At 39.9% G+C, this 21,051-nt stretch overlaps 1 long non-coding RNA gene across 1 annotated transcript in view; it reads right to left on the bottom strand.

Annotated features, from left to right (window-relative positions):
* Positions 1-4,060: 4,060 nt before the first annotated feature.
* LOC116752349 overlaps positions 4,061-21,051 on the bottom strand; it is a 346,276-nt gene continuing 329,285 nt past the window's right edge. Inside the window, exon 5 of the long non-coding RNA XR_004349442.1 lies at positions 4,061-4,708. This is a non-coding gene — a long non-coding RNA (uncharacterized LOC116752349). The remainder of the gene's footprint in view (positions 4,709-21,051) is intronic.

The raw sequence follows: 21,051 nt of genomic DNA on the forward strand, positions 1-21,051 counted from the left end.
ACAAGTTGATTGATCCAGTTGAAAAATAAAAACATGAATGATTTGATACTTTGGCTAAAAGAACTGAAATTTTTTCAACAAATTGACCAAGTTCATTAATGCTTTTGGCGTAGTCTCTGCCTGTATCTTCCTGGTTTAGAAGTGGGAGATCCCACAAAACCCCTCTTCTGTCAAATTTTCCTACCTCCTCCTACAGTTTGCTTTTATGAGGTTCTGCGTGTAAGGAAGGGAAGGAGAATTAGATATATAACCTGACACTCAAAGAAAGAGAATGAGAAGTGGAGAAAGTAGAACTGAGTTCGAGTCTCTCTCCAATTTATGACTGAAAGTCTTCTATTCTGGGGAAAGTCACTGCATCTGCCTGGTGCTCAGTTTTCCGACATGTAAATACAGTGGTAGGACTCCTAAGTCATGGATTCTTAGCCTGGAATTCATAGATTATGTAAGCGCAACATTGGAGTGAATATATAATTTCACTTTTCTGGGTAGAGAATCCATAATTTTTATCTGGATAAAAACTGTTGTTAACAACTATTGTCCTAGATGACTTTTATGGTCACTTCCTGATCTTGTATTTTATTACTGCAATAGGCAGAGAATCAGAGGAAGCAGTAAACAGGCATGGATCAGAGTGACAGAAGACAGGCACAGAAGTTATTGTTTTCCTTATTCTGCTACCAATGTTGAGCACCTATGGGTTGTTCACCTTTTGCCAAAGTCACTCCAGGGTCCACATACCCATAAATAATGGGCTATCTCCTCGAAAGAAGGGAATCCTGTGTGCAGAATACAAAGTATACTACGTTTTACGACATTAATTCATAAAAGAAGTTTTGGACATTCAGAAACTAGATTTGCACAATTCCTATCATGTAGTATTTCCATTAGCTTTGACTGAAAGGAAAATCCTTCATGACACTATCAAATGAAGCTTCAGAATGACTGAAGCCATATGCTGATGGCTAGAGGCTTCTTACAAACATACTTTAGATCACCTTCTAAAAATACAGAGGCCAATAATCTGAATGGGAATTGGGGAGGACAGAGGTGAGAAGAAGCAATAATAAAATAATGAGCTATCAGAAAGATATAGTAATTAAAAACCCCAAACTGGCACATTTGTCTAAAAAGTGAAGCCCCTTGGAGACACCACCACATTCACCCTGTACTTAATAAGCTAAGTGGAGAGACAATCTGGCATTATCCCTCCCCTCCACTTCCTTGTTGGCACAGAGATGAGACAGGGAGGAGGCCAGCAGAAGTGTCTCGTTTGTGTCCACCTCTGAAGGCTAGGCTATCTCTTACCAGACATAGGGAGAAAAAATGTCTTAGGTTAAACCATATAAACTACTATCTTTGAAAATAAAAGCTGGTCAAATACTGGCAATGTCATATGATTCAACCTAGTATACAGAATACCTCCAAAGCAGGATATTCTATCCAATTTGGCGTTAACAAGGTGTTCCTGACTCATCCTTCACTGGCAGAAATAATTAAGACTTTGGAGAAAAAGACAAGAGATGGTTAATTCACTGTGAAATCAAGTTGGTCCATTCTTAATGATCATAACAATGTTTTAAAAAGAAAGAAATGTTCAAATTCCAAGATATCTCTTAAGCCAACCCAGAAACAGAGTTAACATGTCTCACAGTATTCAATTTAACAAATCTCCTTGCAGAGCCTATTGTGTACAAAGCACAGGTTGTTGGATTATAAACACTTGCAGGATTTCTTGGGATTAATCTTAAAGGAAGGGAGAAATTCTTCCATGAGTGGGGAATAGCTAACACCTCAGGAGCTATTTGCTAACAAAGAAAGCCTTCTGAATTATCACCATCATCTCTGAAATTGTTCTATTTTTAAAAAAATAATCTTTGTGCAGATAATCACGGTATTCAACAGTCTGGATATGCCATAATTTAACCAATTCCCAACGGCTGTATATTTAGGTTATTTCTAATCTTCTTATATTATTAATTTTTCTAGAATTAATACTTTTCAATATTAATTGAATGGCATAAGGCTATTTTATGCCAAGGAAGTTTGACAGCTACTAGAGTTTAAATGTTAAAGTTTCCTATGAGTTTAGGAAATGGATGGAAGAAGCATTCAGCTGGGCTGCTCAGCCTCTCACAAGGATCGAGTCTAGTAGTTCCTCTCTAGTGAATCTCATCCAGGGGTGTGAGACTAAGGAAGGTCAAACCCAAGGGAAACTCTGATTTGATTAGCTTTATAAAATTTTTATTTAAATTATTCTGCAACTCAAAGTTCCCAGGTTTTTCTTAGAGAATTTACCAATTTAAAAGATCATTTTCCCTAATAAGAACCTACTGAATATCACAGGGAACTCTATTCAATACTCTGTGATGACCTATATGGGAATAGAGTATAAAAAAGAGTGGATATATGTGTATGTATAACTGACTTACTTTGCTGTACAGCAGAAACTAACACAGCATTGTAAATCAACTATACTCCAATAAAAAAATTAATTAGAATAAAAAGAAGAAAAAAATAAAACAAAATGTAAGTATATTGAAGCTACTGAAAGCATTTTGTTATAACTAGAGTAACAGATAGAGATGGGAATTTGGGTAACGATGGTGTTTAAAACATTTTTTAGTATTAGATAATAGAGGTCCCAGTATGCCATGCTTGTAATTTGAATTTACCTTGAATAAGCTAGCAAAATAACCAACAATTTATGTTTTACTAGTGTTTTGATACACATTATTTTCAATGATGTTGATAACAGGGTTAAGAATTAAAACTATGTACATTATATACATGAGGAAACAAACAATATGAATAGATTTTCTCAAGAAAACAAAATTAATGTGGCAGCTTTAAGGGTTTTGTCTTTGACTTCAAATCTAATGTTCTTTCAATGAAACATCTTGCATTTAGTAGGTGCTCAATTAATGTGTCATGAACTGATATTTTACTAACAGCAAGACAATAAAATAATTAGAGACAAAAAAATAAAAAATTATAATTAAAAAAGATAAAAGATCATTTTTCAAACAACAAATTTAAATCATTGGCTACCTCTTTTTTTCCCCAGTTTTATTGAGATATAACTGACACATAGCATTGTATAAGTTTAAGGCGTACAACATAATGAGTTTACATACATATATATTATGAAATGATTACCACAATAAAAAATCCATCACCTTACATAGTTACAATTTTTTCTTGTGATGATAACTTTTAAGATCTACTCTCTTAGCAACTTTCAAATATACAACACATTACTGTTAAGTAGAGTCACCATGTTGAACACTATGTCTCCAGAACTTCTTCATCTTACAGCTGGAAGTTTGTACCTTTTGACCACCTTCATCCACTTCCCTCAACTGCCTCTCCCTGCCTCTAGCAACAATCGATCTACTTGCTGTATCTATAAGTCTGATATTTTAGATTCTGCATATAAGTGAGATCATACAGTATTTGTCTTTCTCTGCTTTATTTCACTTATTTCACTTAGCATAATGTCCTCAAGGTCCATTCATTGCTCTTGCAAATGGCAGGATTTTCTGCTTTTTATGGCTGAATAATATTCCATTGTACATATACACCACATCTTCTGAACACAGAGATGCAGATATCTTTTCAAGACAGTGCTTTCATTTTCTTCAGATAAACACCCAGAAGTGCAATTGCTGGATCATTTTTAATTTTTTGAGGAACCTCCATACTGTTTTCCATAGTGGCTGCAGCAGTTTACATTCCCACCAACAGTGCACAAAGATTCTCTTTTCTCCTCATCCTTACCAACACTTGTTATCTCTTGTCTTTTTATTTTTATTTATTTATTTTTTTGCTGTACGCGGGCCTCTCACCGTTGTGGCTTCTCCCATTGCGGAGTACAGGCTCTGGACGCACAGGCTCAGCGGCCATGGCTCACGGGCCCAGCCGCTCCGCGGCATGTGGGATCTTCCCGGACCGGGGCACGAACCCGTGTCCCCTGCATCAGCAGGCGGACTCTCAACCACTGCGCCACCAGGGAAGCCCTCTTGTCTTTTTTATAATAGCCATTCTAACAGGTGTGAGGTAATATCTCACTGTGGTCTTGATTTTTATTTTCCTAATGATTAGTGATGTTGACCACCTTTTCATCTACCTGTTAATCACTTGTATGTCTTTTTTGAAAAACTGTTCAGTTTTTCTGCCCACTTATATCTATAAGTTTTTTTTAATTGGAGTGTTGGGGTTTTTTTGTTGTTGTTGTTACTGAGTTGTATGAGTTCTTTGTATATTTACACACCTTATGTACATATTTTAGATATTAACTCCTTATCAGATATATAATTTGCAAATATTTTCTTCCATTCTGTAGGTTGCCTTTTCATTTTGTTGATGGTTTTCATTGCTGTGCAGAAGCTTTGTTTAGATTAATGTAGCTGAAATGGTTAGATCATGACAGTAACCACTGAAACTATGTTAGGAGGAGAAAATTTTAGGAGCGTGAAGAGTAGTGCTCAACTTATGGTGCTAGTGTTACGGGTTATTGGGCCTCCTAAAGAAAGGCAACAAAGATAGACTTTGGCTTTGTTATTTCTAGCTGCAGCTTCCCAGGGAAACTGGGCAGTGGAGATGACATTCTAGAGAGGTCGTCAGTAAAATTTACAACCTCTGTCAGCAGGAACAGGGCTCTTGTTGGTTGACATTCCAAGGAAGGTCCATCTGTTTGTTCAGCTTCTTCCTGAGGGATCCAGAAAGGGACAGCTTCAGTTCCATAATAAGTTGAGCTCTCTAATATTAAAGAGTGAGCTTTGTGGTTGAGTCAAAATATTAAAACAGATAATATGCTGACATGCACACAATTTTTAAATTCACAACCTTCACCAATTTAAAAACACACACATTGTAACATTGTTTTCTGAGCATTTCTCCCCCTAACGCAGTAGTGAAGCCACTTGCAGCCCCACATATGTATATGTATATGCATATGCATATGCAAATATATAGTCTCCACTAGATCCTCAGTTATTATCAGTGAATCTACAGGTATTAATAATAATAATAGTATATGGTAAGTAGTAATGATAATAAACTTGTATAATAATTACAAGTCCAGCTAGAATTCTGTACCAAGAAAGAAAATTTAAGATGACTCTTGCCATGCAGGTTGGAGAAAAAGAACTTATAAAATTATTATTATTATTATTATTTTGCGGTAAGCGGGTGTCTCACTGTTGTGGCCTCTCCCGTTGCGGAGCACAGACTCCGGACGCACAGGCTCAGCGGCCATGGCTCACGGACCCAGCCGTTCCGCGGCACGTGGGATCTTCCCGGACCGGGGCACGAACCCGTGTCCCCTGCATCGGCAGGCGGACTCTCAACCACTGCACCACCAGGGAAGCCCCATAAAATTATTTTTAAAGTTACCAAATGAGATATAGATAGGACTTTTAGCAATAATTTCTAAAATGTATAATAGGACCAATGAATAGTATGGGGGAAAGAGAAATACAAATGGGAGCTGGAGGAGTCAAGAAACATTGATGAGGCAGAGCTTTAATTGATGCCTTCTTGTTTAGTTTCACTTTTCCATGGTGGGAGAGGAAATGTAGGGGGTACCAAGTGGAGAGCCAAGACAAACAAAAATAAAGAAGCAGGAAATGGCATGTTTGGAAGTTAGTGAGTATAGAACAGTTTGGCTGAAATAAAGGGCCAGATTTTTTCTAGGAGTAGCTAAGACCTAACTTTAGTCTTAAGTCAGTGGGTCTGAAACACTGTTGGAGGTGATGTAACTTTTGTCCCATTGATGTAACTTTTGTCCCAGCAATGGGTTAGTAGTAAATACTCAGTTTTGTAAAGCAGCTAGCTCACATCCAAAAAAGGAAATAATAGCTAAATTCACTTATGTTTCCAACCTGCAAAAACAAATGAAAAGATAACTCCATTCAGCACGTTTAGAAGAATCAGCTGGGCCTTCTGGGGTATTCCCTGTGGTCTGGTAGCTTGGTAGAGCTGACAGATGCTTTGAGCTTTTAACATTTTTCAGAAAAGCGGTTAGAAATAGTAACTGGGATCACAGGAATAAATCTTCAATAGTCAATGAAAAGACCAAGGGAAGCCCCACAGCACAAGAACAGAAGACAGAAAAAGAAGAGACAAAAGTTGGGCAATTTTAACTAAAGCCACTCATTTCCTCATTTTTGAACCAGCTGTATTGCTGTTAGACATCTGGGCTGATTAGTATCATCTGGTGAAGGAAGCAGGATGGCAGTAAAGCAGAATAATCATCAAAATAACTAGGATTTGTATATCAGTTATTATAAATTATAAAACACTTTCAAATACATGATGTGATTTCAAACTCTCAAGAATCGGTGAGATCAACAGGATGGGTCTTAACCTCACTACAGAGATATGGAAGCTCTCAGTGCCTATGTAAGTAACCACCCTAAGTTATTCCCAGAGTCAATCATTGAACTGGTCTTTCAACTTCTAGTCCAATGATTTTTTTACTACAAAATTGTTTCCTCTACCTTACAGGCACAAAACAGTTAAAAGAATGTATATAAAGAAGACTTTATCTTTTATGTTGGCTAACACAAGATATTCTTAAGTGTCTTGAAAACTTCATTACTGATTCTAAAAATACATTCCCAGCCCAATATCTCACCGAGTTTAGGCCAGTGTGTGGGCATCACATGCCTTTATCAAAGGGAGAGGATTAACACCTAAAGGTACCGTTTGTACATAATGAATTAACTAACATCTCCCCTATGCAAAGAATGGCACTAGTCAGCTACCATTCTTAGGAGAACTGAGAAAACCGTTTCTCAACTATCTCTGTACTCTATGGTTTTGATGAAGATCCTGGTAGTGCACTTATCTTTGAGGAAGGAGTCCCTTGGCAACCAGAAGGCAGTACCACACTTCCCCCTGCCTATGTTCTATAGAGACTTTACAATAAAGGTGATGATAATGATGACAAATGTCATTTATTGAGAATTTATTACATGCCAAGGACTATTATAAGTGCTATATATGTATTACCTCATTTCACCTTCAAAACAAATTTGGAAAGCAGGTGTTATTATCATTATCATCTCACAGATCACAAATGTGAAGCTCAGAGAAGTCAATTAACCTTGTCCAAAGTCACACACGGAATAAGGGGCAAAACTGAAATTTAAACTGAGGTCAGTTTTATTCCAAAGCCAGCCCATTGCCCATTATACAGAGGCTACATTGCAACAGAGGGTACACTCTACCATTTTCATTGCACAAGATGACTGCTTCTCCTCCACCCCATCCTCAACTGTTTCAGAGAAAGAGCAGCCTTGTAAGCAAACAAACAAAAAAAAACAACAGTTGGGCAACAAATTGGCCCCTAGCATTTGAATCAATGTTGAAACCAAAAATAAGTATAAAATCATGAATAATACGAGTGGAACTTGAAGGAATCTCAAGAGATCATAGACTCTTTCATTCAGTCAAGTTATATTCACTGGGAATCTACTGTGTGCTACATAATGCACTAGAAGTTGAAGATGAAAAAAGAAAAGAAAAGGCATACTTCCTGCCTCTGAGGAACTTACATTCTAAAAGGAAATACAGGCACACAAACGATTGCAATACAGCTAATAAGCATGTACAAATTAAAGCGGGGGCACAAAGAAAAGAATGACCAACTTTGTTTGGGGTCCCAGTCTGGCTTTCCAGAAAAAGATGCTTGGACTGGGTCTTAAAGTATAAGTAGGAGTTTGACAGATAAAATTTTGTGAGAATGACACTCCAAGAAAAGAGGAAGAGAACATTTAAAGGGATGGGATATAAAATCACATGGGAGGTTTGGAGACATGTGACTAGTTCAACATGGCTGAAGTGTCGGATGAGAGAAAAGGCAGTAGAGATAGAAGACTAGTGAGGCTGGTCATGGAAAGCCTTGTGAGTAAGTCATCCAATGGGAGATGAGGTGCCACTGAAGTTAGAAGAGAGATTATTGCAATAGATTGGGAAAGATAGGACAAGGAGCTGAGCTGGGGCAGCAGCACTAGATGGAACCAGTCACGGAGGAGAAGTGATAAGGAAGCCAAATCAACAGAACTGAACTAAATGACTGATTAGAAGAAGGGGTTTGGCAGGTGATTGGGAGAGGGGAAGAATCAGGAAGAGGACATCCAAGTTCCAGGTTTGGGTTGGATGAGTGAATGGGCAAGGCAGTGAAAAGATGAGGGGTTCAGTAGGGAGTAGTTTGAGATAGTGGTATCTGTAGAACCTCTGGTGAATGTTCTGAGGGTGCGCAGACACATGAAGAGACTCAGTCACGTAGATCATCAAATTGGATCCTCGAATCCCTGGCCAAAATAAAATCTGCCCATTGGTGGCATCCAGGTGACTCATTTTTCTCACCATGAAAAATACTGGCATTTAGAATTTATATTATTCCCTTCTTTCTAAGAGTTTGGAGATGACTTTCCCCCAAATGAAAATAAACATGCATAGGAATTCTCTAACTCCTTTTCATATATTTTTTTCATAGAGATTCTAGTCTTCAGTTCTAACTCCTGCCAATCAACCATTTCTAATACAAATGCCCAAAGGATTGTATGGAACAAGGACCAACTTTTACATAAAGACCTGTTTACTCTTGTCCTTTCATAAAGGTTAAGTGGCACCTGGGCAAAAATGTGGGGTTAACAGTAGTGTACCATATCAGGAAGGAAAAAAATGAGTTCTCTAATAGCACACACTTAAGAAACTATCTTTGTATATAAAAACTTGACTTAAAAATTGTTTTTAAATGTTTAATTGGGCATCAGGCCCTTAGGGTGCAGTGTTACAGTAAAAACCCAAGAACTAAAATATATTCATGTTTACTCTCCTATAATTGCCTTGAATTGCAAATAACGGATTACCACAAGGTAATATGAGGGAGGAAATTCCTTCTATGTTAAAGATTAAAGAGTGCAGGCAGGGTGGAAATGAACTGGTAAGTCTCGTGTATCTGAGTAAGCAAGAAAGGTGTGCAAGAGATAATTGTTAAAGGACATTCTAATTATGATTAGGATAAAGGCCCGTTCAGCAAAGCAGTCTCTTCTGGCTTCTAGTGATATGTCTGCATAATAGAAATAATAAGTTACGGTTGTGAGGTTGTCAGAGTCTCTTGTGACTATTAGACTTATTTCCTCAGTGAGTCAGACTTAGAATGTCAGAGAGATCAATTTATGTGAATACAATTAATAAGGTAATTAAGAAGTAGAGACAGCTCAAGAGGATATTGCCTGATAATTAATAACCAGCTGGAAAGGATGAGGATCCTAGGAACTGAATTAGAGAATTTCCATCAATAAGATATGGGCTATCGTTTGAGGCAGCCAGGGTTAGTATCTGCTGCTGTCTGCTAAACAATGAAACTCAGATTAAACAGGGCTTCTTGGAACTTTATGGCTTATAATTTTACATCTGATAATTTTATGTTCTAGAGAGCCCAAAGAAAGGGTGCCAGAAATAAGCAAAAGGAAAGGGGGAACCATACCCTACATGAAAATAGCACCTGGTCTAGAGTGAGGGTCTGGTTCTACTCCCACCTCTGCTAGAGGTCAGCTGTATAAACTGAAACAAAGCACTTCACGTTAAGACCTCAATTTCTTCACAAGTCAAAGGGAATGACTGAACTCTATGACCTCTACAGTTCCTTGCAGCTCTGAAATTGGAATTATAAGTAGTTCCTTAACAATGACAACCAGAAAAAGCTAAAATAATGAACACACAGGCTGGAACCAGGATTGGTAATTGTTGGCTGTGGGTGTTAAATAGGCACGAAGAGGCAATGAAGACCCAGATGTTAAAGAAAAAAATCGAGAAGAAAAATGTAAGAGGAACAGTCCCATCTTCTTGTCATGTGTCTGCGAACAAAAATGAGAAATGAAGTGTGGGACTATGGTTTATTTCTCTTTGCAGCTCCTGATACTTGTAAGCAGATTATTTACTGTTGTATGAGGTCTAGCTACAACTATCAACAAAACACCCCTTGTTATAAGAAACAACATAAAGCATTCAGCTCAAAGTTCAATCCCCTCAGTGACAAGGCTCTCTGGAAACCAAAGCTTAAAAATCCAGGAACTTATTCAACTTGAAAGTCTTTGCTAATCAGATACTCCTTGGTTAAGTGAACACTTGTTTGAAGATAGGTATAAAACATCTCATGCATGCAGAGGGAGCAAGAAAACAGACAGCTGCCTGCCTCTCTGGACCTCAGTATTCCTCCCACTTTTCCAAAATCCTCCAATTCCTGAACATCCTTGGAAGTTTCTGAGCTGAAGTTTGCTTATTCAACTTGGACTGGGTCCAAGGAAGCATCAGTGCAGGGAGCCGGAGGAGAACCATTAACTGTAAAAGTCAAATTTCCCTCAGACCAAAAAGCAAAAGGTGGAAGGGAGTGGCTGGTCAGAGTCCTGACATCAGCATGCATACACCCAGAACAAAACGACACATGGGAAACATAATGGCAGAAGGAAGCTGAGAGCTCCTTGCTCCTTGGAAGCCCACCATGCTCGGGGAACACAACTAAAGGTGAGGAAGGAAGTCAACTCTGGTGTCTGATGTCATCCATGTACTAGTGAGCTGGGCAGAGCGACACTTTCTACAAAATTTATGAGTTTTGATAGTTTGAGGCAACATGAAGGTTTTTAGAAGTAGGATGTAAAGATATCAGAAGCAGCAGCATGGAAGAAAGCCACTGAGACAAACGAAGGAGCCAAACAGTGAAGAATTTTTCAAAGTCCCTGCCTGCTGTGAACCAAAAGCATTGCCCTCCCCTCGCTCCCAGCCATGCTGGAGGCCACTGCACATTTGGGCAGATGGGAAGGAATGAAACGTCTCAATGCCAGACCCTTCCCAAGGGTCTCCAATGGCACCTTTGCTCTTTCCCGAAAGCACCGGGGCACCAGTAGAACTTGGTAAGGATGAATACCAAGGCCAGTTTTCTTAGGGGAAATGAATTACGTGGCACCAGCCACCTTGCAAAGCATGTGTGTGCAGAGGAGGGCTGGGGCTAGGGCTGAGAGGGATGAGGGGCAGGCTGTGGTGCGTAAAGCTGACTGCTTATATCCCTCCAAATGACCACGGGAGTTTCTGGTACCACCTGCAAGGCTGCCTCCTCTCCCAGACTCACCACACAGCCTGCTCACCTCTGTAGCACTCTCAGGGTCCACAAGGGGCCTCCCCAAATGCCACTGAAGAATCACAATTCCCAACCCCAAAGTCCTACTTGCACCCTCGCTTTCCAAGCAGAGCACTGGGGCATGCTTTGAGTGGTGATATAAATTCCAAGAGCAGACACCCAAATAAAGTAGGGCAGAAAGCTCCCCTCTGACTCCCCCCTAAGGGGCCTGCACTCCAAAGGGAGTCCATTCTTTCAGGTTCCCAAGCTAAGAAAATGAAATTTTGGCAGTTTATTTGGAGAGGTGAGATATCATATCACGGCAGTATGCATAAATAATTATAATTGACTTGAAATCAACTAGAAGAGCAGCCACGATAAACAGAGTTAAATATAGTCATTGGGACATTTGTATATCATGCTTAGATTTTTCTTTATGGCTCAAGTGTTTGATGTTGTGCAGAGAATAGTAAGCTAGGAATTTGGATCTAGGTTCTAGTTCAAGCCATTAGCCAGTTGTGTGACCTGGGCAATTCTCCTCCTTGGGACTCACTATTCTTACCTGTAAAGCGAAGACATTGTGATCTTTAAAATTCCTTCTAGTGTCAATTTATGGTCCAATAATCTTGGACTGAGATTATAAGAAATCTCATTTGGAAGGGAAGAATGTTCCAGCCTAATCAGGAATTTCAAAACAATCACAAGGCCTAGGCGGTCTTTGCCAATTACTCCCCAGTGTGACACTTTGAGCACAAGAAAGGAAAAATGCTAATGTGTAAGAATTTACAATATTATTTCATTAGCTTACAGATGTTAATGTAATGGTCTGTTATCAACTGAAGCCCCTGGCACCCCCTGCTCGAGGAAACATTTGACAATGTCTGGGGACATTTTTGGTTGTCTCCAATGGGGTGAGGTGGGCCGTAAGAGTGAGGGATGGGGGACGCTACTGGCATCCAGTGGGTAGAGGGTGGGACTGCAGTTAAACGTCTGATGATACAGCCCCCAGCGCAGAGAATTATCTGGCCCCAAATGCACTAATGCTGAGGTGGGGCTCTGTGTATACAACGGCGGGGCAGGTAGCTGAGCTGGCAGGCTGGGAGGTAACCAGGAGAAGCAGGTTGTGACCTCTCACCTTTAGTTCGTTGTGGCCACGTAGGGATGAGGGCCTACTGTCGCCAAGTCTTCCAATTCCTCCAAGGTCATAAATCTAGATTTTTACTGAACTCATCTGCCTTTTAAAACCTGGTGATGACTAATTCGGTTCTTTCAACATACTAAACTTCCCTGGGCGGGGGAAAGGGAAGGTCAGATTCAGCCTGCGGGATGCCAGTTTGCCACTCCCCATATTAAATCTTACACAGCAAAAACCAACTTCCAGGATTCCCTTAGACTTAAAGAGAAAGTGTTCAAAAGAAGTATGGTCACCTGAGCCATTGTGCAATCCTATAAGATTAGTTTAAATAGAGGCTTTTGGGGGGCAGGGGATTGTCCAATTGCATAACTAGGAGAAACATGCAGCAAACGAAACGCTTGTGGTTCTTCCTCTATCTTGAATTTAGCCTACACTCAGGTTTGGTTTGGTTTTGATGTAAATTTGATTTTTTCTTCCTTCAAGTCTGATTTAATCTGGGAGCCCCAAGCTCAGGGGGTCAGGTGATGAGACAAAAGCCTTCTCAAAACTGACCATGCCCCCCCTTTTTTTTTTTTTTTGCGGTATGCCGGCCTCTCACTGTCGTGGCCTCTCCCGTTGCGGAGCACAGGCTCCGGACGCGCAGGCTCAGCGGCCATGGCTCACGGGCCTAGCCGCTCTGCCGCATGTGGGATCTTCCCAGACCAGGGCACGAACCCGTGTCCCCTGCCTCGGCAGGCGGACTCTCAACCACTGCGCCATCAGGGAAGCCCCAACCATGCCCTTTAATGAGAGATCCTCGGCCTCAGCTTCTTGGATGCTGTGGTTTGCTCGGGAGGAGTGGTACAGGCTGAAACTTCCTGCTTCTCTGGGACATGGACATCTGGAGGCTCCAGAAACGCTTTCGCAGGGTAAGCGCAAAAATATCTCTGAGATATCTAGTAGAGAAGAAGGTGTTGACACCTCTTCATACCTGAGGAGGCTCCTCATTTTTATCACAGATTAAAATCCATCAGGCTGGCCACACGCTTTTCACTGCATGTTAAGGGAAACTTCATCTGGCCTTTTCCTGGCTTCAGTCATCTGATTCTTATACCAGATATTTGCACTTTGGAGCATCTGGCATTTACTTTCTTGAGTGACTTAATACTGATGCAGTGATTCACCTTTCTATCACATAATATCATCTGGCAAGTTCTGGAACCCAAAAGTGACAGCTGTTTACTAATAACACTGCAGGGAAGGTCACGCTGTGCTATTTTTTTTAAAGCACTTTAAGCTCCTCTCACTTTGCTGTCACATTTATTGTGACTGTGATAAAAGAACACCCTGTGAAGACAGTATGTGTGATCTTATTATACCTATTTCATAGATAGACTAGCCAAACTTTGATCTTCATAACAACCTCCAGGGCAAGTAGTGGGGCTCCAGTGGCTCTGGAGCCCGACTGCCTGGCTTTAAATCCCGACATTGACTCATACCAGCTGTACAAGCTTAGACGAATCACTTTATTTCCTTGTGCCTCAACTTCCTTATTTGAAAGATAAGAATAGTAGTATCATACTCTACCTCATAGAGTTGTCATGAGAATTAAATGCGTTAATATACATGTAAAGCACTTAGGAAATGGCCTGGCACAACGTAAGCACTATAGTGTTAGCTATCGCTACCATCATTTTCCAAAGGAAGCAACCGAAGCACAGAGTAACCGTGGCAATCTGATTACAGAGTAGGGGCTCGTAATCATTTCACTGTCGCTCAGTGAAGACACCAAGAAACAAAGTGTTGAATGATATGTCAGTCATCTATCATGCGAGGATATGAAATCAGGGCCTCTTGACTCTAGATCTAGCGTCTTTCCACTTCACCCTGTGGCCCTTGGGTATCATGGCACGTGTGAGAGAACAGGCAATGAAAGTGAAAAGATGTCTACAACACAGCAACCAGTCCCCTCTCACTGTGAACAGAGCCAAGTGTCTTGATGAAGGGCTGAGGTACAAGAAGAGTACGGCCCTTACAGACAAGACCGGTAGTAGGAGGAGGAACAGAGTCAATCAGTCCAGAAACACGGTTCCTGTAAACACATAGAGTTATTACTGCTGTTAGCTCTGATACATGTGTTCCGACATCAGCAAAGAAGGGCTCATTCCCCACAAGGGGTTCTTTGAGTTCAGCCAAACATACTAAGTTGTGCTTTAAGTCAAAATAATTGCCCACTCCTGCCCTGGAGAGTTTCAAAGACACAATGACTTGCTAGATGTCCCCAAATTGTTCACTTCATCATCAAACAAGCCAGCCGGGGAGCAATCGGTTTGGCAGGAAGGTTAACAGGCAAAAAAAATCATCTTACAGTTACAGATACGTTTTTGCTGCTATGACTAAAAATTGCTGTGATTTTTTTTTTTTTTTTTTTTTTGCAGTTCAGATGCCTGGATGTTTTACTGCTGAAAACGTCAAGCCACTGAGCTATTGTTATAATAACTGACCATGCCATGAGAGCACTTCATGACTATTTTTCTGTTGTTATACGGTCAGCATTATACATTCAGAATAAATTTGAGTGATTGCTGAACTGATTTCCAACATGCAGCATTATTGGCGCTGAAGGAAGCATTAGCTCTGTAGGCTGTAAATGTATATTATGAATGAAACCAGGGTAGAAATACTAGCAAGCCTTTATATATGCTCTTTGTTCCCTAATAAAACTCTTGTAAGGCCCTCCAAGGGGCCCACCGCAGGTGACTTAGGAATTCACTCCGCCTATTAAGTTAATACAGTAACGTGCCAAGTCAGAGCTCCTCTGACTGCTGCTCCATGCAATGGAGCAATGCGATGTGATGGTTTTTAGAAGTGGCTTGTTTAAAAGCATTTGCACTTGCTTGGAAGAGGGTTCATGTAATATAACTAAAGAATTATTATAATCGTCATACATATTCATTAAATCAAATTATTTTTCAAGTATATACAGAATAAAGTATGCCAGACTTTAATTCTAAAATAGGACGGCATCTTTCTAAGGCAGTGTGCCTCATTTAAAATAAACCAGGGGTTTTCTGAACAGCTACATGTGTGAAAATGTTACCTGGCAATGGCCAACCTGGGCAAGTCTCTCCCTTAGGCATCTGTTTTCTTACTAGCATCTGTTTTTCAGGACCCTGCTGACTCAAACTTAGTTCCTCCCTAGGTACCAAGAACATAACTAGATAATCTTCTGAAACCACCCAAGTTTGGGTACTTCTCATTCAACAATATCTAAACAGAGATCTTATGTGTAATATTTCAGAAAAAAAACAACCTTATTTAAAAAGAACCTAAGTAAAACTAGAAAGTTTTACGTGACAAATCACTGATTAAGTTAGACAAATATCACTGATTACAGTATATGTAACCCAGGTGTGGTCTTATTTCATCTCTCCTCACTAAGGAATTAGTAAAGTTTTCTGGCCCTGGGTGGCTTGGGTCAGAGCGTCAGCTCCCTTCTTGCATCATTCACCTTTGGGATTCCCATTACACTCCCTGTGGGGAGTTCTCAGACTCCCTCTGCATTTTCTCAGCCTTCCCCTCTACCTGCAGAAAGTTTCCTCAAGACAGAAAGTGCTGCTGTTGGTAGTTTCAGCTGGACATCTTGCTACCCGCTGCACATTGATACATGGTTTTATTTCATACTGACAGTTCTGCTCCCTTACGTCGCTCTTCTCTGCATCTAGTTCCAGGTTTGCACATTTTCTTGTTGTTAACCTGCCCCTCAGGTTAGGTCTCAGGCATATTTTGTAATCCTTCTCAGCGGGACTGCAGAATATCTCTGGACCTCTGGGGAGTTGGGCACAAGAGAAGGACAGAGAAGATGTCACTGTGGACTCCTAACTATGACTCAGCTTTGAGCTTTATTACGTGTAATTTTCTAGGTAGGATTCTACTCCAAGCAAGATCTCCTTGAAAAACAACCAAACAAGCAAATGGAGAGATTTGAATGCTCAATGACAAAAGGCACTCCTTTCTTGACTAAGTCACCCCCAGGTCAAGGAACTTACTATTTGTATTCACTGTTCTTGTTATCTATGGCTGGTTTATAAAACCTTCTAAAATGTGGCAACTTAAAACGATACCATTTTATCATATCTCCAGATGTCATGGGTCAGAAATTCAGGCAGGGATCAGCTGGGTGGTTCTGTAGTTCCATGTGCCATTGAAGGGGTTGGTGATATTCAACTTTCAGGGTCTGGAGGGTCCACAACAGCTCACTCTCATGTGACTTGACGGGGATGGCAGGAAGGGTGAGCTTAGCAGGATCTGTCAACAAAAGTTTCCGCCCAAAGCCTCTCTAGCATGGCAGTGTCCGAGAAGATGGACTTCTTGTATAAAGAACTCACAGCTCCCAAAAAGAGGATTCTAAGAGACAGGAAGTGGAAACTGAGAGACAATTAGGGCCTAAGCTCAGAAACTGGAACAGTGTTACTTCTGCTATTATTCTATTGGTCAAAGCAGTTACAGAGCTGCCCACCTTCAAACAGAAGGAAATAGACTTCTCGTCCCAATGAGAAAAGTAGCACGGAATATGTGGCGTTCTTTAATTTACTGTAGTTACAAACCTTTCCATGACCCAAATGGCCACAGGGTCAGTGACTTCACTGCTTTCTGATCTCAGTTCTCTTCCTGATCTTGCATCAAATGCTAGCTAAGATGGTCATCCAACTAAGTTGCCTTTACTGGCAAATCTGGGAGAATAATAGCGTTGTCCATTATATATTTCAGAACTAACTTCCAAGAGCATTTATTCCCTACCATTCATTCTACTGTGTGAAGTAAAGAGGCTTCATGTTGGCTAGGGCTGGCAGACAGTATTTAGGACACCAAATTAAATTTAAATTTCAGGTAAACAGAAAATGTTTTTTTAGTATAAGTATGTCCCAAATACTGCATGGGATATACTCATACTAAACAATTATTTGTTTAGTCCCAAGGCCTAACATTTTGCTGACATGACTAAAGCAATTACTTACATACATATCATAGTATAATGATGGAGATAAGAATCATAGCATTCTTTTAATTCTTTTATTTTTCTTTCCCATTATATGAGGTTTATAACTACATTGATTGGGTGAGGGTGAGAGGAATCCATTTCTATCAGAGATCGATCAAATCTTACAACTACCACTTTGCCAAACTATATATGAATGGCTTTTACTCAACAAAAATTTCTGTTTAGCAGGTGCTTCTATCATTCCTTTTCTAAGCTGAAGAAAATCTCTGCATTTAAAAAAGCGGCCCTGCAAATTTAGAGTCAGTCAAAAAATATTTATTGAGTGTGTCTTATATGTTAAGCCAACAATGATTAACACGTGGTTCTTGCCTGAGAGGAGTTCAGAGTCTAGGAGAGATACAGAAATGTTAACAGACAATCACAAGGCAATGTGATAAGTCTTCAAACAAAACAAGCGCAAAGTTCAATGGATGTGACTAACAGGACTCAGGGAATCTGGCATCATAGAAGAGGTAACATTTGATCTGATCTTGAAGGACAAGTAGGAATTTTGCAGGCAGAGGAGGAGAGCAAAAGCAGTGGGGAGTGGGGGTGGGGTGGGGGGAGTCATAAAGTCATGAAGGACCTGCTATGTTTGTGTAACATAGAACGTTCTGGTCTAGTCAAAGCTGGAAGAAAAGGACCAGAACTCCACTCACTCCATCTCACTCATACCACGACTACATAGGAAGGATGAGGGAGGGCCCCTATCCAAGTCAAAACTTAGTATCAGCAGGAGGAAGACAAGTAACAGCAAGTGATCACAGGGCCCAACAAATAATCACAATAAAGACAAGAGGAAAGACACCCAACTTCTGCAAAGATGAAAAGTGAATTGCTGCTGTAGCTCCAGAAACTTTTATTTTATTCCCTTCTCACTGTGGCAAGAGCCAGTTTTCTATGTGAGGCTAGCTTGGAGGGCTGCAGAAAATAATTGGCTACTTTTCCATTTTGGAGATGATGAGCAGAAATATTCCCCTGGTAGGCATTTCCCTGACACACTGTGTGAGAAAAAAAACAAAAAACAAAAGGAGCAAAAAGCTTCTAGTGATTCTGTTATAAATCCTATGATAGGATAATCCTATCTGTGTAATCTATAAATCCTAACTGGCTAGGAAGCAAAGATTCTGGGCTTGCTGAATCTGTGTATACTTAGGTATTGCATAGTTATAATTTATGATTAGTGATAGCCCAGTGGTGCCACGTCGGTAGGAGAACATGCTAAAGAGCCATCGTCCAAGGCTAACAGAATCTGTCTTTTTGATGTCTGACATGCCTTAGATTACCTGATGTCCAATTCAAAACTGATCATATAAACTTAACTGTGAAAACTTGAAAGAGATACCACTACACACCTATTACGTTGGCTCAAGTTAAAAAAATATATATGACAATACCAAATGCTGATAAGGATGCAAAGCAGCTAGAACACTTAACTATTGCTGGTGGGAATTCTACTTTGGGAAAATGTTGGCAGGTTCTTACAAAGTTAAACTTACAGGTATTTATCCTAGAGACATGAAAACCTATGTCCACACAAAAACCTGCATATGAATATTCACAGCAACTTCATTCATAAATGCTAAAAGCTAAAACAACCCAAAATGTCCATCAACCAGTGAATAGATAAATTATGTTATATCCACATAGCAATTTAAAAAAAGAACTACAGATAAATGCAACAACATGGATGAGTCTCAAAAGCATTATGCTAAGAGAAAAAAGTCAGACCCAAGAAACTACATACTGAATGATTCCGTTTATATGATATTATGGAAAAGGGAAAACACTAGGCAAAAAATCAGATCCATGGCTGCTGGTAGCTAGAGGTGAGGGAAGGGAATTAATTACAAAGGATTATGAGGAATCATCCTATATCTTGATTTTGCTCTCTAAAACAACAACAAAAAAACCTTGAGAGTTGAGGGAGGCATTATCTTGAATTCTTGTTTGACTATTGGTTTGACTATTTCCAGCTCTGAAGGCTTTTGACCCTTAGCCTTTTGTTGACCATAACATGTATCCTATCGTTCTTATCCAACAGTAGACCTGAATGTCTATCAGTGATTTTTAGCCAGTTTTGAGAGAATTTAGCCCTGCTAGCTATGGCACCCACTGTTTGTAATGAACAAACTTCTCTCCTATGCATCTTTGAGGGGACTGAGGATATAGTCACTTAAATCATTTTCTGTGTTTTATGGTTAAGATGAGGAAATCCAACTGAACCTATAGCTTATAGAGATTAAAGTAGTAAAAAAGAGACTACTTGGGGGTATTCACACAATGGTAGCCAAGTAAGTCATGTATTTAAGCATGTCTTCATTTTATGAAGTAGTTCTGAATACCACAGAGGGGAAATATGGAAAGAATTATTTTACTACTTTTTCTCTGCACCAGTCCTTTTGCTTTCTTAGTAAGAACTTTGACCCAAACAAGTCTCACAGCACAAAACCAAAACGAATTCACCAGGGCAGCCAGCCTTTCCCTTCAAAAATGGGTTTCTTATCTTCCTTTTTTTGTTATTCCTGGTATTGGGATGTAAAATTCCCAAGGTGTTCCTCCAGTAGACTAGGCAGTGCTTCTGTTATGAATAGCTAATCTAAGTCAATAAAATGTTCATCAAAGGAGCAGGAAAAAAAATTAGTCTTGAGAAATACAACAAAGGAGTAATCTTTAGACTAATTTTCTACAGTAACATCTGAGGCATGTCGGGAGACATCTGGCACTAAGTTTACGACCACAGACTCATCAAATGAGAGGCAGGGAGAAAATTAAGCTTAAAGTCCACGTAACATTGAAGTTATAAAGCAGAATCTTATTTTAGCAAAATGTTGACTTGTGATGCTATTAGTGTATTTGTGAACCGCTGGTCATAAATATTACTTTCTATCAGTGTCTTCCACCCGGTGATTCTGGTAGTACGGCCCTCATGAGTTGCACATGCTCCAACTGAGCAGTAGGAGGTATGTAGCGGAGCAGGAAAGAGGGTCACAGCCAACAGAAGCCAGGCAGGCGTGGAGCACAAATTTACCAAAGAGGAGAACATTTTGATGTCTCTCAACACTGTGATTTGTTCTCCCAATCCTTTCAACTAGCTACTGGAAGCCACCACTTTAAAGTGAATTTACTGGAATATTTCAGTCTTTTTACGCTGCCTTCTCTTTTGGTGCCTTGTTGATTTTGATCCCAGGTACTGAATCAGTTAACAAATTAATAGGCCTTCCTATAAATAGAGAATTCCTCTGTTCTGCCTTTAACCTTTGACATGCATGCACATAACTTAAGGTCCTGAGAGCTTTGTATTTTTCATAAATATTCCCCCTGACTGAAACTACTTAAAGTAGCTAATATCTGGACCCCTTATTCAAGAATTTGGCATTACAACTTTTGTTTAATTTCCATTTTTAAAGTCCTAAAAGTTTATTTACAGATTAAAGACTCTCGTCATTCATTTCATAGCCAGTGGTTTCCAGAAATCTATATATTTATCAGGTGCAGTTTGGATTTGTCCTCAGACACCAGAAAATGATGTTAATATTCCCAATTTATAGGATTAATAATAACAGCTAAACTTTACCATGGGTCAGGCCCTGTCCTAAGCACTTACTTGTACTAACTTATGTGGATGTCACAACAGTCCACAGAAGTAGGTACAATTACTTTAATGATGGGAATTAAAGTCACACATCCTCATGCATTCATAACCCTGTCTCTGCCATCTAATTGACCAATTACACTTATCCCATGTTAGACAATGAGAAACAAAAACTG

Source organism: Phocoena sinus, chromosome 3, assembly GCF_008692025.1.
Source record: "Phocoena sinus isolate mPhoSin1 chromosome 3, mPhoSin1.pri, whole genome shotgun sequence".
Lineage (NCBI taxonomy): Eukaryota > Metazoa > Chordata > Mammalia > Artiodactyla > Phocoenidae > Phocoena > Phocoena sinus.